At 42.9% G+C, this 13,068-nt stretch overlaps 1 long non-coding RNA gene across 1 annotated transcript; it reads left to right on the forward strand.

Moving 5' to 3' along the window:
• Nucleotides 1-4,471: 4,471 nt before the first annotated feature.
• LOC113482187 lies at nt 4,472-8,560 on the forward strand. Its single transcript, XR_003398784.1, has 3 exons — nt 4,472-4,640; nt 5,036-5,114; nt 5,902-8,560. It is a non-coding gene; the product is annotated as an uncharacterized LOC113482187 (long non-coding RNA).
• Nucleotides 8,561-13,068: the final 4,508 nt, after the last annotated feature.

Raw genomic sequence — 13,068 nt, forward strand, 5'->3', positions numbered from 1 at the left:
GTTCAGTCTGGAGAAGAGGAGGCTGAGGGGAGACCTCCTGGCCCTCGGCAACTCCCTGCCAGGAGGGGGCAGAGAGGGGGGATGAGTCTCTGGAGCCAAGGCCCCAGCGCCAGGCCCCGAGGGAATGGCCTCAAGCTGCCCAGGGCAGGGTCAGGCTGGCTCTGAGGAAGGATTTCTGTGCAGAAGGGGCTGTTGGGCGTTGGAATGGGCTGCCCAGGGCAGGGGGGAGTCCCCGGGATCCCTGGAGGGGTTGAAGAGTCGGGCTGAGCCAGCGCTGAGGGATCTGGGGGAGTTGGGAACGGTCAGTGCTAGGTTAACAGTTGAACTAGATGATCCTCAAGGTCCTTTCCAACCTAGCTGATTCTGTGATCTATGGAATTCCACCCTCCCAGTGCCACTGCTGGTCTGCACGGATATTCCTTTGGCCGGTTTTACCAATTCCTCCTTCCACGGTGCACTCTAGAGTTTAGCAGCCTGAGGAATTAATTGTGACATTCTCCCGAGCGCTCTCGATGCCTGCAGGCGGATATTCAAAAGGTCAAAGTTAGCCTCAACCTCAGAGAACATCTGCCACAGCGCCCTGGAGAGCCACCTGAGAGGCTCCTCCAGAGAGGAGCAAGCCCGCGGGTATGAACTGCCTTATGCTCCCACTAGCTCTTGTCAGCCTGTGCATACAGCTACGTAAGAGTTCTCTACACAACGTACCACAACAGGCTTTTTGAAAGAAAAAGTGGGTTTTTAGCCACTTCTCTATTCTGCGTCTGTGACGTTTGGTGACGTAGCTCTCCGGCCCTCGCTGACAGTGAGCATGCTTTATCTGTACCCCAGCAAACCGCAGTTGTATGTCTAAGAACCCGTTTGTGTTTTGTCCATCTCGCTGAGTTCTATCTTGGCCAGAAAACGTCATCTTTCCTCCTCCTTTGTGATTTTCCTAGAACACTTATGAACAGGTCCCTGTGGCCAGCTGGTAGGGCTGGGGTCACTTAAGAGCAAAAGCATTAAGTGACTTAAAAGCCTAAACTATTGATTTCAGGACAACGCAGGCTTCTGCGAGGCTTTTCAGGCATGACACAGACATTCCTGAGGTGGCGTCAGCACCTCCAAAGAGCTCTGTACAAGCTGCAGTGGTGACGTTCCAGCCAGGGCTTGTGCACGGCGGTGCAGGACAGAGAGGCGCTCTGCTCTGCCCACTGCCAGACCACCACGCGGCGAAGGGCTGGCAGCAATTTTACAAGAAAAACAGACTTCATGTGGGCTATTCATATGGTTACTTGGTGTGGAATGGATGTGCTGATTTCTTATTTTGTTGAATACTGAAATAAGGATATGGGTAGTGCAGACTGAATTATTCTTGTATAACAGAGGCCTTACAAAGTTCTTACTCAAGCAGGACAGGCTGTCACATTTTGAATCCCCGGGTATTGTGTTAGTGTCTGGTTTCTTCAGCTCCATCCAGAACATCACCATTTAACTGTGCTGCCACAGTTAAAGCTGTAAACGTGGGGCAAACTGAGTCCTCTGATAGATGTGCACTGTAGTTAATATTTGCATGATTTTATTTAATAATGTTACATTTTTAAATGCAAACATCTATAAAATGTAAAAAAGGAATGCACCGGTCACTGTTACTGCTTTGGCATTTAAGACACATGTTTAATTCTCCTTTATGTCCTTACTGCTGTCCCACAAACGACCAGAGACATCAGATTAAAGCGGTTTCCTTGGATAACACAGTATGTAGAAGCATCTTTTTTTTTTTCTCTTCAAAGTCATACTCAGGTGATAGTCACTCAGTGGAATGTTTCTACTTATGTCTTCACCTGAAGAGTGAATTATACATATTTCTACCAGACATCTACTCATTTGTCCTTTACTGTTAGGCTTTTGTTTCGTTAATAACTTGCACCAGCCTATTATTTGTGACATCCACCAGCTTTCACTGTTTTTTGCTCAGGGATATCCCACTTGGAAGAGATTTCCAGGAGCTCTCCAGGAAAGTAGATTCTGGTAGTGTTGAGAGTTCCTTTATGGAATAACAGGAAACCTACTCTTCCTTGAAAAATATGGATTACACCAGTCTGCGTTGTTTGTGATCTAGAATTAATTTGTGATAATTATTTTTCTTTATACAGAGGTGAGCAGGTTGGAATCCTCTATGTAGGTGACTGAAAATAAGAATTGAAATCCTGTTGTCACAGATCCACTTCTGCACTGCTGCATTAGCTCAAGGTGGTTTTGGAGCTACAGACTACAACAAACTCCTGACAACAGTCTCATTGGTATCAGAACAACAGCCCCATATGCTACCCTAGAACAACACGGAGTGTCAGGCAGCTTTTACAGAATGTGTGAGTTTAACTGTATAAATAATCTAGAGCATGGTACCGCACTAAGTGCCACTGCTGTGCGAGAACAGGAGTACGATGCTAGAACTCAAGAGAAAGGTGGTAATGTTAACTCCGAACCTGCTGACAGCTAAAATATCAACAAAATCCTCTTGAAAATCTTGAGGGAAGCGGAGGGTTAATGCCAGAATCCTACAAATTCAATCTTGTTTGTTTTTGGTTCCTGTGCTACGCCTCAAACCTGCCCCAGGAAAGAAGGACCAGGACCAGCATCACAAACCTCCCGAGCATAGAGGTTAAGAATCCCAACACAGTCAGCGTGGTAAAAGCTTCCGCAGGTAACTACGCTACCTGAAGACCTTGTGTCAGTTAGAAGACAAGTTTAACCAGAGATTGATTTAGGCTGTATTGGTGTTGAAATCATGCAGTCACAGAATAAGAAAGGGACAGCAGAAATAAAATTTAGATGCTGTTGTGAAATTATGCAAACATAAGGGAGAATACACCTGCAAGACAAAAGACAACAAAGAGAAAACCTCGGATGTTTGGTATGACTAAGGTGTTGCATTTTAACAAATTACCTACTTCTGTGTGCAAGCTAAAAGAAAATCTTCAAAATTTGGTCAGTTAAAGAAAACACCACAATGGAAGTCAGAGAGGACCGGAATAATTTTCTTTCAAATCAATACATTTTCCAAGTGATAATTATTTTTCAGAAATATGAAATAGGGAAATCAGAGGTATGGCAAATCATATTAATATTTTCCCTTTACAAAATGAAAAAAGGGAGTATTGAGAAAAAAAGAGAGAAAATGTTAATAGCCTTCAAAGACTGGAAGAAGAGAAAGTGAGTTTATGAAGACATGGTGTGAAACGCTAATCTCAAAAATCAAATAAGGAATGATATTTGTGGAACAAGTCTTCATAAATTTCTGTCATGATGTGCAGTGTTCTTGTAATTGGCAGAACAGCTGGGGAGAGAAGGAGGATTTGACAATAGGATGCATATGTACAATGCAAAAGGCTTGCAGAAATTATGGGAAATGAAATATTAAATTATCTTTTCCATATTGAGAGACATCTGAGAGCATTTCCTCTACTAGCACTTTCATTTTGGTAAGTATAGAGAAATGAGATCAGACTGGGTTATTTTGCTTCTACATGTATAAATGTCTATGCTGTCTCCCCCAAAAAAGACAAATTGTCAAAATACATTAAAAATGGATGACCAATGCTACAGCTTTGTGGTAGGAAGTAATATTTTGAGTTCAGATGCAAACAGCATTCTTTCAAATCAGAACTGATCAACAAAACAAGCATGGCCGGGATTAATTGGCTGTAGTGGGAGTCTAATGACTGCAAGAAGGAAAATATTGATGGGGCCAATACCAGAGAAAGAAAAAAAACACCTGAGATTCCACAGTCTCAGTGAAAAATAGAAAGATTCACCTTAAAAGGAAGGAACAACTGGAATAAAAAACCCAAGAAGGGCCTCAGTTTCTTAGAGTAAGATACCAGCAGCACAAAACCAAACTGGAGGATGAGAGGGAGCAGATGAGTGGCAGAGTCTCACAAAGCCATTTTTTTGCCACAAAACCCCAAAGTTGGCCTTGACGCCTTACTGGCAGGTTCTCTGCCGTGCCAATGCCCTCCCTAGAATGGAGGGAGCTTTTGCTGGTTCTCCGGATCATTTCAGCTACGCACACTGGGAGACGGGAGCAGTTAGGAGAACCCCAGGTTCATCTACGGGTACCGCAAGCGTTAAATCTGGGGTTTCAAATTCTTTGAAGTATTCCTAATAAGGAGAAGTCTGTAAACAATTTATATGCTGCTTTATTCTGGCATAAAACAGAACGATTTCAGATGATGGCGGTATGTCAAAACTGTTCTCTGACTTTAATTAATTGATGAATGAGAAGAAAAAGTTGGAAACTAAGTGATTCTTCGTTGTAAATAACGCACGCTGTTTTGTAAGAACTTAATTAGAAAGGTTTTCCTTTTCAGCAGCAGAGCACTCATAATTCTATTAGAAAGTCTGAAATAAATAAGCTTAGAATCGGGCAGCTGTTCACAAATTAGCACTGTCACAGAACTCAACTTTTTTTAATCCTTTTATTATGCAGACTCAAGATTTCTGTTAACCCACAATTCACCACTAGACTTGAAATTTAACTCACTCTTAGCCACGTGCTGCTTCAGTGTGAGCGAACCTACACAGAAACACAATGTTCTGCTGCAGAGAAGGGGGAGAAAGCGACACCGCTTCGTTCAGTGGAGTTACAAACCTTAACTGAGGTAGGAAAAAGTTAATGGTTGACAGCAACCTAGTACATTCTGTCTTGCACAAAATTTTGACAGAAGCGTTGAAGGAGGCAATTAAGCCACTTCCAGGTTTGAATGTTACTTCGAGGCTGAGTACAACACAGCAGATGCTCTCCCGAGGTGTGGGTGGCATCTTCCCACCACCAGAAAGATTTCAATGAGCTGCATGGTTTCAGATGGATTCCTGTAATGCCTTGCAGAACTAAACCAAATTAATGCGGTTTTTAACATGGGAGATTCTGCGAGCAGTATGAATGACATTTGGGTAACGCCTCAGGAAAACATTTGGAAAGAGAAAGGGAAATCTAGTTTCTCCTCTCATAGTACGCTTCATTTCTTTACAAGGAATATTTCTGTTACTGTTGTAGGTACCAAGGCCAAACCCCTCTGCATTTAAATGGAGTAAAGGGAAATGTGTTGTGAGACACCGAGTTTACACCACAATGGGTAATGACTGTTCATTTATTTGTAAGTAAGAACATTTGCGGTTTATTTTTGAGCCAAAAAGATTGTTGGCCGCTATTATACACACGAAAATGTGATATCTCATTTAAAATGTGGCAGCAGTTACTGACAGAAGCAAAACTAACCCCCAGAAAACACTGTATATAGCGTATCTGTTTTCCAAATACGAATGAGGTCACCCTTGGATGTGATCTATGTGTTACTGAAATGAAAGATTTCCCTAGGCAGAAAGCCATTAAGCCTGAATTAATGCCATAAATATCTAACAGCTACTTCAGGTGAATAAGTCTGATTACAATATTGCTGTAGTTTTCTCAAATCACACCCCATGAATATTAGCCTGGAAGTGAAGAGCACGATGTTTAGCACATACCAACGTGCTTATACAGGATACGGTGGAGAATTTGCTGCCGGTTTTATTAAGTGTTTGGTGGTGCCTTTGGCAGGGAGAGGAGGTACCGCTGGTGCCCCTGGCATAGTTCGAGGTCAGTGGCTGCGGTGCTCGCACAGGACGTGAGGACTCGGGTTTAATTTCCTCCTCTGCCTGAGAGAACTTCAACCTGCAGCTCCCCTTTCCCGGGAGAGCTTGGGAGACTGCTGGCTAATGAGGCAGGAAGGAAATCTCTCTCAGTCCGTCCTATTAAAGCTGTATCACTTTGTACAGACTCATTAAGTATTAATTGGGCCAGAAAGAAGGTAGGGTGATGCTAGGGATAGCTGGGTCCTACGCCTGCCTCCAATCAATGTTTAATTTTCTCCCGTTAAATAGCCGTTAGAGCAGGGACTTGGACCCAGGCCTGCTCTCTTGGAGCGGTACAAAATTTCCACCCGTTGCTGGCAGATCCAGCGCCCCAGGGGGAGGCAGCACAGAGACCCCTCACACCGGCCGAGGTCGTGAGGCAGCGGCAGCGGGTACAAGTGGGGTTTCTGGCCCTTTGCACCCCCCTGCCTGCAGCAGATAGCTCACCCACCTCCTCCTGCCGCCGGGAATGCGTCCTACAGCACGGAGCCGTACAAGCGGAATATTTGACAAAGCTCAGCTCTGAAGGGCCCTGTAGACCTTTGCTGGCTGGCAGAGTGCATGCAGCTCACACCCGGGAGGCCAAACACACCAGGCCTCCTCGAGCTGACTTGGGAATTATTTACAGGTCTCCTACACCCTCCCTGAAGGATTTATGCACCAACCCACTGGGTTGAAAGCAGGCAACCACACCCTCTGAGTTTTTGTGAAGTCCAGCTGAGGAAAGATCCTCAGGAAAAATCTACTAGACCAGAGAAAACAGTGCCTCCTAGGTAGTGTCAGCCCAAAACACCACCCAGTTATAATGTGGGGTTTACTGATATTCTTTTTTTGCAAGCAGTAAGTGTGTTTAGAGCATCATTTGGTTCACAGGCAAAGGAAGGGTGATCTCAATTTCAAAGAGAACGTGCATTTTACTTCTGAGTCACAGATACGCAATTACATGTGTGAAAAAAAAATGAGAATAATACAGGTGACTACATTTAGCCCTTGCTATCTCAGAGGAAGATAAACTTTCTCATTCACTGTCAGGGGAGTAACTTAGATGTGCCTGGCTTTGCCAACCTCCCTTTTCCCTGTGTGAATTATTTCTCCTGTGGCTCATGAGGTGTTTCCAGAATGACCTGCACACAGCTAGATCAAACTCCTGTTACCATTTCATGTTTTCCATTCAAGACTGCCATTTCTAACGGTTTTACTTCATTTTCAAGAACTCTAATTGGGTTTGTAAAACACTGTTTTTCCTCTGAGTTAAGACCAAAAAGACAGTCATCTCTCTGATCAACGCCTCTGAGGTTTCCAAGAGAACATGTGCTGAAATCCCAAAGGCAGTTTTATGGTGTGAATTCAAGACACTTTTTATTTCTAATAAGAAAGCTATATGACTTCCAATATTCATAAAGCATTGTTACCACCTAAGAGTTTGAAGTACAATTTGCCCTTCATGCAGATAGAGATTGGAAGCACAGATTAAGGGGAAAAAAAACCCAAACAAATGATAGGATAATGCTAGTAATAGAAGTTTTAATTTTAAAAAAGGAGATCATTTGAAGGGGAAAGATAAATTGTATTGACAAAGAAAATTGAGTTTTACTAAAATGATGTCTTCATTTATCATGTAAGTTTTACTAAGAACAAGCTAGAAAAGTGATTAGAGTAGACGTGATCAAAATTGTTACTGAGATTTGGCAAGGTGGCAGATCTTTATCTGACACCTAAAACATGATCAAGAATCAAAAGCAAATGTTACAAATATGGAATTTGATGCGTTTCTAGGCAGAGGACCAGATCCTGTCCTGCATAAAGGAAAAACTATTAAACTAGCTCAGCTCTGACATCTAAGGGGCTGATTGCCACTGTGGTCCCCCAGCAACAGTTCTGCATACTGATTTTTGAGGATCTTTACCATCAATTTAGGACTTGGAGGAAGGCTCCTTAAGGCTTCATCTGTATTTGTTCATTAAACTTACCCAGGACCATTCTCTGGCACAGGGACCAGCTGGCAGGGGACGGCCTCTTCCTCCACAGGTGACCATGCAATTCGAATTTAGCATCTGTGTGCAGATACAGAAAGGCCTTTAGAATGTGATTTACTATCTGTCTGGGACAAAGGATGCTTCTCAATTAAGCACTTGGTTAAGGACTCTGTTGTCTTAATATAATCACCACAATGGTGATAGAGAAGTAAAAAAATTCTATATCATGTAGCCAGTTCACTCAGTCTTCCAGGCAGTGATTTTTATTCTAACGTAAATCAAAAGAGTGACTAACCCACCCTCTCCCTCTCCTGAGAAGGTAGACGTGTCACCTGGGAAAAAACCCGTAACTTCACTTTCCCCTTCCATTGCAAATGAGTTTTCTTAGCCTAATTGACTTCATGTGTTTTTATGCCCTTCCTGTTTTTAACAGCCAGTCAAAATGAAACCACTTCTGGGCTAAAATTAATGGTAAGTCACAGGTAATGAAGAATCTGTACTTCAGACACTCCCACAATGAATGAAAGAGCTTCACTGAGAAGGGTATAGAAGTAATAAACTTGTAATAAATGTCAGAAAGATGTGAGCCCTTTATTGGAAAAAAAACCTCATGTACTGCTTTTAACAACTGAAGCTGTCAGTTATATAAATGATAATGTGCGTTGAGGGAAAGTAAGCTATAAATCCTTTACCTCTGAAATGAAATTTTATCAAACTTCAGGAAATAGGTTGATGACAAAATTAATTCTCTGGTAATGCCAAATATAGACACATCTGGCTATCAGTGTTTTGAATTCAGGGCAAAAAGGGTTTTCCTAAATATTTCCTTGCATCACAAGCGCCTTGCATCTAAAAGCGCCTGTGTCCTTTTGATCATCCTCACCCTCACACTGAAAACAGTTCTGGAATATTATTTTTACCATCACTGAGTGGTACTGAGCAGCGATGTGAGTAGCAGTCCCGGCGTGCAGCAGGCAAACGGCGGGCTCCTGCCTCCGGAGGAACCAGGAGAAGAGACGCTCCTCGCCGTCTCCAGCACGGGTTGGTTCCCCGGGTAAGTACAGGCCTCGGAGTGCTCAACGCCGACTTCTCACTGCGCCTGAAATAGAGTTCACAGAGATTTGAGGCTCCTTCTGGGCCTGTAACTGTAGGAAGAGGCTCAAAGTCCGAGTAAAGGGTTAGACTCGATTCTGTGTGTTTTTCAGCTTTACTGTTCTTACTCATCTTTTTCAATTTGAAGCAGACTGATGCAGCTAAAAAAGCAGCAAAACATGGTGCAGTATGCCTTAATGCCCTTACTTCAGTTCCATTACTGGAGAAATGTATTCTATTCTTTAATTAAGAAAACAGAAGCAGAGGTAAATGATTCTAGAATGAGAGGACGAGAAGAAGCAGCCCAAGGTTTACCCTTTATAAGTAAGGCAGGCAAGACACAGGCGGTTACTAAGCTGCACAAGAAAAAAGGAAATTAAATCACAAAGCCCAGATGACATTTGTCTAAGAGTCCTGAAGAAACGAAAGTCTGAAGTAACTGAACTACTGCCAAATGTATGTAATTTATCATTACACACACCTACTATATCAGATGAGGGGACTAAGTGTCATACCCTGCTTTAAAAAAGCTCTAAGATTTGTGTTCAAGACATAAAGGGAGTACAGGGCATAAAGTATTTAAATGCAAGGGTATTTCAACCTTCTCACACAGGGCAGGCAAATTTATCTCAAAGGTTATCCAATTTCTTTTCAAACAGTAAAGCTGGGCTGTGTGGTCGTACAGGAAGTCTCCATCAGAGGAGGCGTGGGATTCACTGATGCATTAGCTGTGATCGCTTTAATGTTATGATACTTCGTGGGGTTGATGAATAGTTACATTTGGTTTACCTGTGGTTCTGCATTTGAAAAGCTAATATAGCAAAAGCAATAAAATTGAGTAAGTAGAACAGTACAGGCTGCTATTACCTAAAAAATAAGCAATGAATGACACTGAAAGGCAGTATACATGCAGTAACTGTCAGTCTGTTATCTATCAGCCCATTTTATTTCTATTAGGTGGTCGGAAAGGGTTCGATATTTTGTGTAATTATTGATGTAAAATGCAGATGAAAACGAATTGGCTTCTTCCTTCCGCTTTGTTTTCCTCTCTGCATCAGCTCATACAGAAGTCAAAGGATCTGTTCAAGGAAATAAATATACATAAATCTTTTCTCCAACCTCACCTGCCAGAAAAAAAAAAAAGGTTACCTTCTGGCATGACAGATTGGTTAGAAGGTCGTGGTAGATATTCCAGTAGAGCTAGGAATACATTTTTTGGCACCACACTACATACATTTTAAATAATGCAACTCAATATTTGAAAGTACTTGTCAAGGAAAAGCACTGGTTTTATTGAACCCCAGCCTGTAAAAGCTGAGCAGACGTGAACTTACACGGGTCACACAATCAACCCACTGATAACCAGCCCGACTGCAACACCGCTTACCTATCCGGAAAGCAAAGGCATGTTCTACATTCCTGTCTCCTCTGGGAGGGAGAAAGAAACATTCTAGTAGGAAAAAACCCCCAAAAAGCATAGAGGAAGATGAGGGTGAGGGGAGGTGGGGAGTGTCTTTTGTAGGGGGAAAACTGAAGTGACCGGGACTTTCCTTCTGGCTGTGAAGGCTAAGGGAGAAGACTGAAGCCCGCATTAAAAAGTGTATTAAAAATGACTGCGCACTGTTTCTCAGAATACACGAATGGAAGACCACCCAGTAAGAATATCAAGCAGCAAGTACAGAGCTAATGGGGTGAAACTGAGGTACTTCTATACAAAATGTGTAATTAATCTTGGAACTCTATGGCTCAAGCTGTTGTTGCAACCAAAGTCAAAACAAATTAAAACAGATGTTAAGAAGAATTCATTGAAGGGATATAAATAGGTGTTAAATGTGATGGCCTGAATGGAGCACCCACGCTGGAAACTCCACGCTGCTAATTGCTGGAAACACAGATTGCTGAGAGACAAATTATTTTATAATTTTGCTGTTTCTTTTACTGTTTTCTAAGCATTCACTACCTTTAATTCAATCAGTTATGTCCATTCTCCTCTTACATGCCCTTCACCATCATACGGTAAGTATTACAGATTTTTTTTTTTTCTGGAAAAATGTGATTCTTTCATCGTGGTTACTGGCGCGTGGCCCACCCACGGTATATTACAAAAAAGATGCTTTGGTGCAAATACCCCAGTTACACAAGCTATACGTTTAAAGTTTGTCTATCTACCCTTGCATGTTTTATTCGTTCTTGCACCTCTGTGGCACTATTTTGCGTTCTTCAGTTGTCAGGAATACATTATTCTAAAGAGGACACTAATACTATGCAGTGCCATATAATGGAAGTTTGGAGAAAGAAGTCTTTCCTTGGCCTTATGTTTCATTTGGCCACGATATATTAAAGGATGAGAAAACCAGAAAATATGAGCAGACAAACTAGATAGGTTCCTGCAGAGCCACTGACATGACTGAAGCAGAGTTGTTTAATACAGCCCACTCGTACCGAAATCATCTGGAACTGTGAAGGATCGACCTCTTTAACAAAGACAATGCCAAAGACAGAGTCTTTGTACACACCGAGTAAATAACCACTATTACAGAGGAGCGTAGTGTGGAACAACTAGGGAAAAATGAAGTATAAAATCTTTTTGACGCAGAAAATATCTTTTATATACTAGTTTAAAGATCTGTGCGGTTGCACTGTCAGGAGCTTGTTGAAAGCATCTTAGTAACATTTGGAGGTTTGTTATTTTCATGACTAAAGACAGCAGTTGTCTATTATACGAACTAAAAGGAAAACTATACCGAGAAGTGAACATTTCTGCTCTGTGCCAGTGCCTGGTTACCAGTCAGGTGGCAAAAAAGAAGTCCTTACATGAGACAAAACTGCTCTGAAGTATTTTTAAACTGCTTTTTCAGACAGGTGGCATGCTCAGAACCTAACATGGCATTAGGATAGAATGAATAAGGCGCTTGCTGAATTTTGCTCTTTCTGTTGTATTTATTACTTCTGAAGACGAGTATTGTTTTAAGAGTGCCAAACCCTTGCGGATTGTTATTCTACCAAGATAGCTCACTCTCCTCCTTGGAACACGCATGCTACTATTAGTATTAAGAATGAACAGAGAAAGAACACTTAGCACCTACACAGGCACCATCCATTTCTTCATCTTAACATACTTTAGAGGAAGCAATTAATGCTTCCAACGCCCCTGCGAGGTGAGAGATAAGAGAGCTGCAATGCAGAGGAATTGACTGGCTCATCCTCAGAGAAGCACGTAACTGGTTTTCCAGTCTTGCACTCCAGCACTAGCCCTTGTTCTCTGCTTTGCTCCTACCGAGTCTACCTTCAGAACCATTTAATACTTCACAGGCTACATATCATATACACCAAGCAGATTTCGTACCCCAAAGCCATGTTAAAAAATTCTGAGCAATCTTTCGGGATGTTTTGAGAAGAGAAACAAAGGCCATCAAATCATTTATTTAAATGTTCTTTTAGAACATACTGAAAAATGGTTTTATTCATTATTTTGTAAGGGGAACAAGAAATACAAAGTGCCAGGAGGTTTCTCATCCTTAAAGCATCTAAGTTTATGCAGTTAAGTTTTCAGTGTCAAAAAAAGATACTATTCAACTGACAGTAAAATGTGGTAAGTCAGGGCTTTTTCACTTTGCTTCAGTGCTGCCGAGTCTGGTCACACACAGACAGGAAGAAGGGAAAGGAGCACAAAGAGACTGACCACTGCATCAAAATCCAAAACTTCCCGGACCTTTTATCCGCTACCCACTGAGCAAAAAGTTTATGTCTGCGCAGCCTTTACCTAGCTACTCATGTAAACAGGATGGATAGCTTTTTTTCTTTTTCTTTCCTTTTCTAAGGGGTGAGATTGCCCTCACAAAGAAGTAACATTTCAGGGCAAAGCTGCAAACGTTTCGGTCCCAGGGGTAGTGCCTCTGGGATGTGCGGGTGACGCTCTGAGAACACATCCCGCCTGTTCCGTGCATGGGAGCGCTGCTCTGCTAGGAGGGAAAGGCAGAAACACTTTCTGAATTTTACCTGAAGAGGGGCGAAAGACATCTGCTTCAGGGCACGTGTTTCAGCGACGATTAATTGAGGTATTTATTTTTAAACGGAGAAGCACGACATTTTGACACGGAGCCGTGACTTACAGCGTGTTCTCCCGCCGGAGCTGGTCAGCAGGGCCGGGGTGCGAGGTGAGAGCAGCTCGATGCCCGGGCGCTCCCGGCCTCACGGAGGTCCCGCGCTCCCCCCTGGGGCCGGGAAACCGGAGGGAGCATCGAGTCCCTTTAACAACCCGTCGGCAGGGCGACTTGCCTGAAGGCTTCGGGGGGCAGCGAGGATCTCAGGGGCCGCCCCTCAGGGCAGCCCACCGGAGCTCGGGGGC

This window comes from Athene cunicularia (assembly GCF_003259725.1).
Source record: "Athene cunicularia isolate RWA chromosome 7 unlocalized genomic scaffold, athCun1 chr7_part1, whole genome shotgun sequence".
NCBI lineage: Eukaryota > Metazoa > Chordata > Aves > Strigiformes > Strigidae > Athene > Athene cunicularia.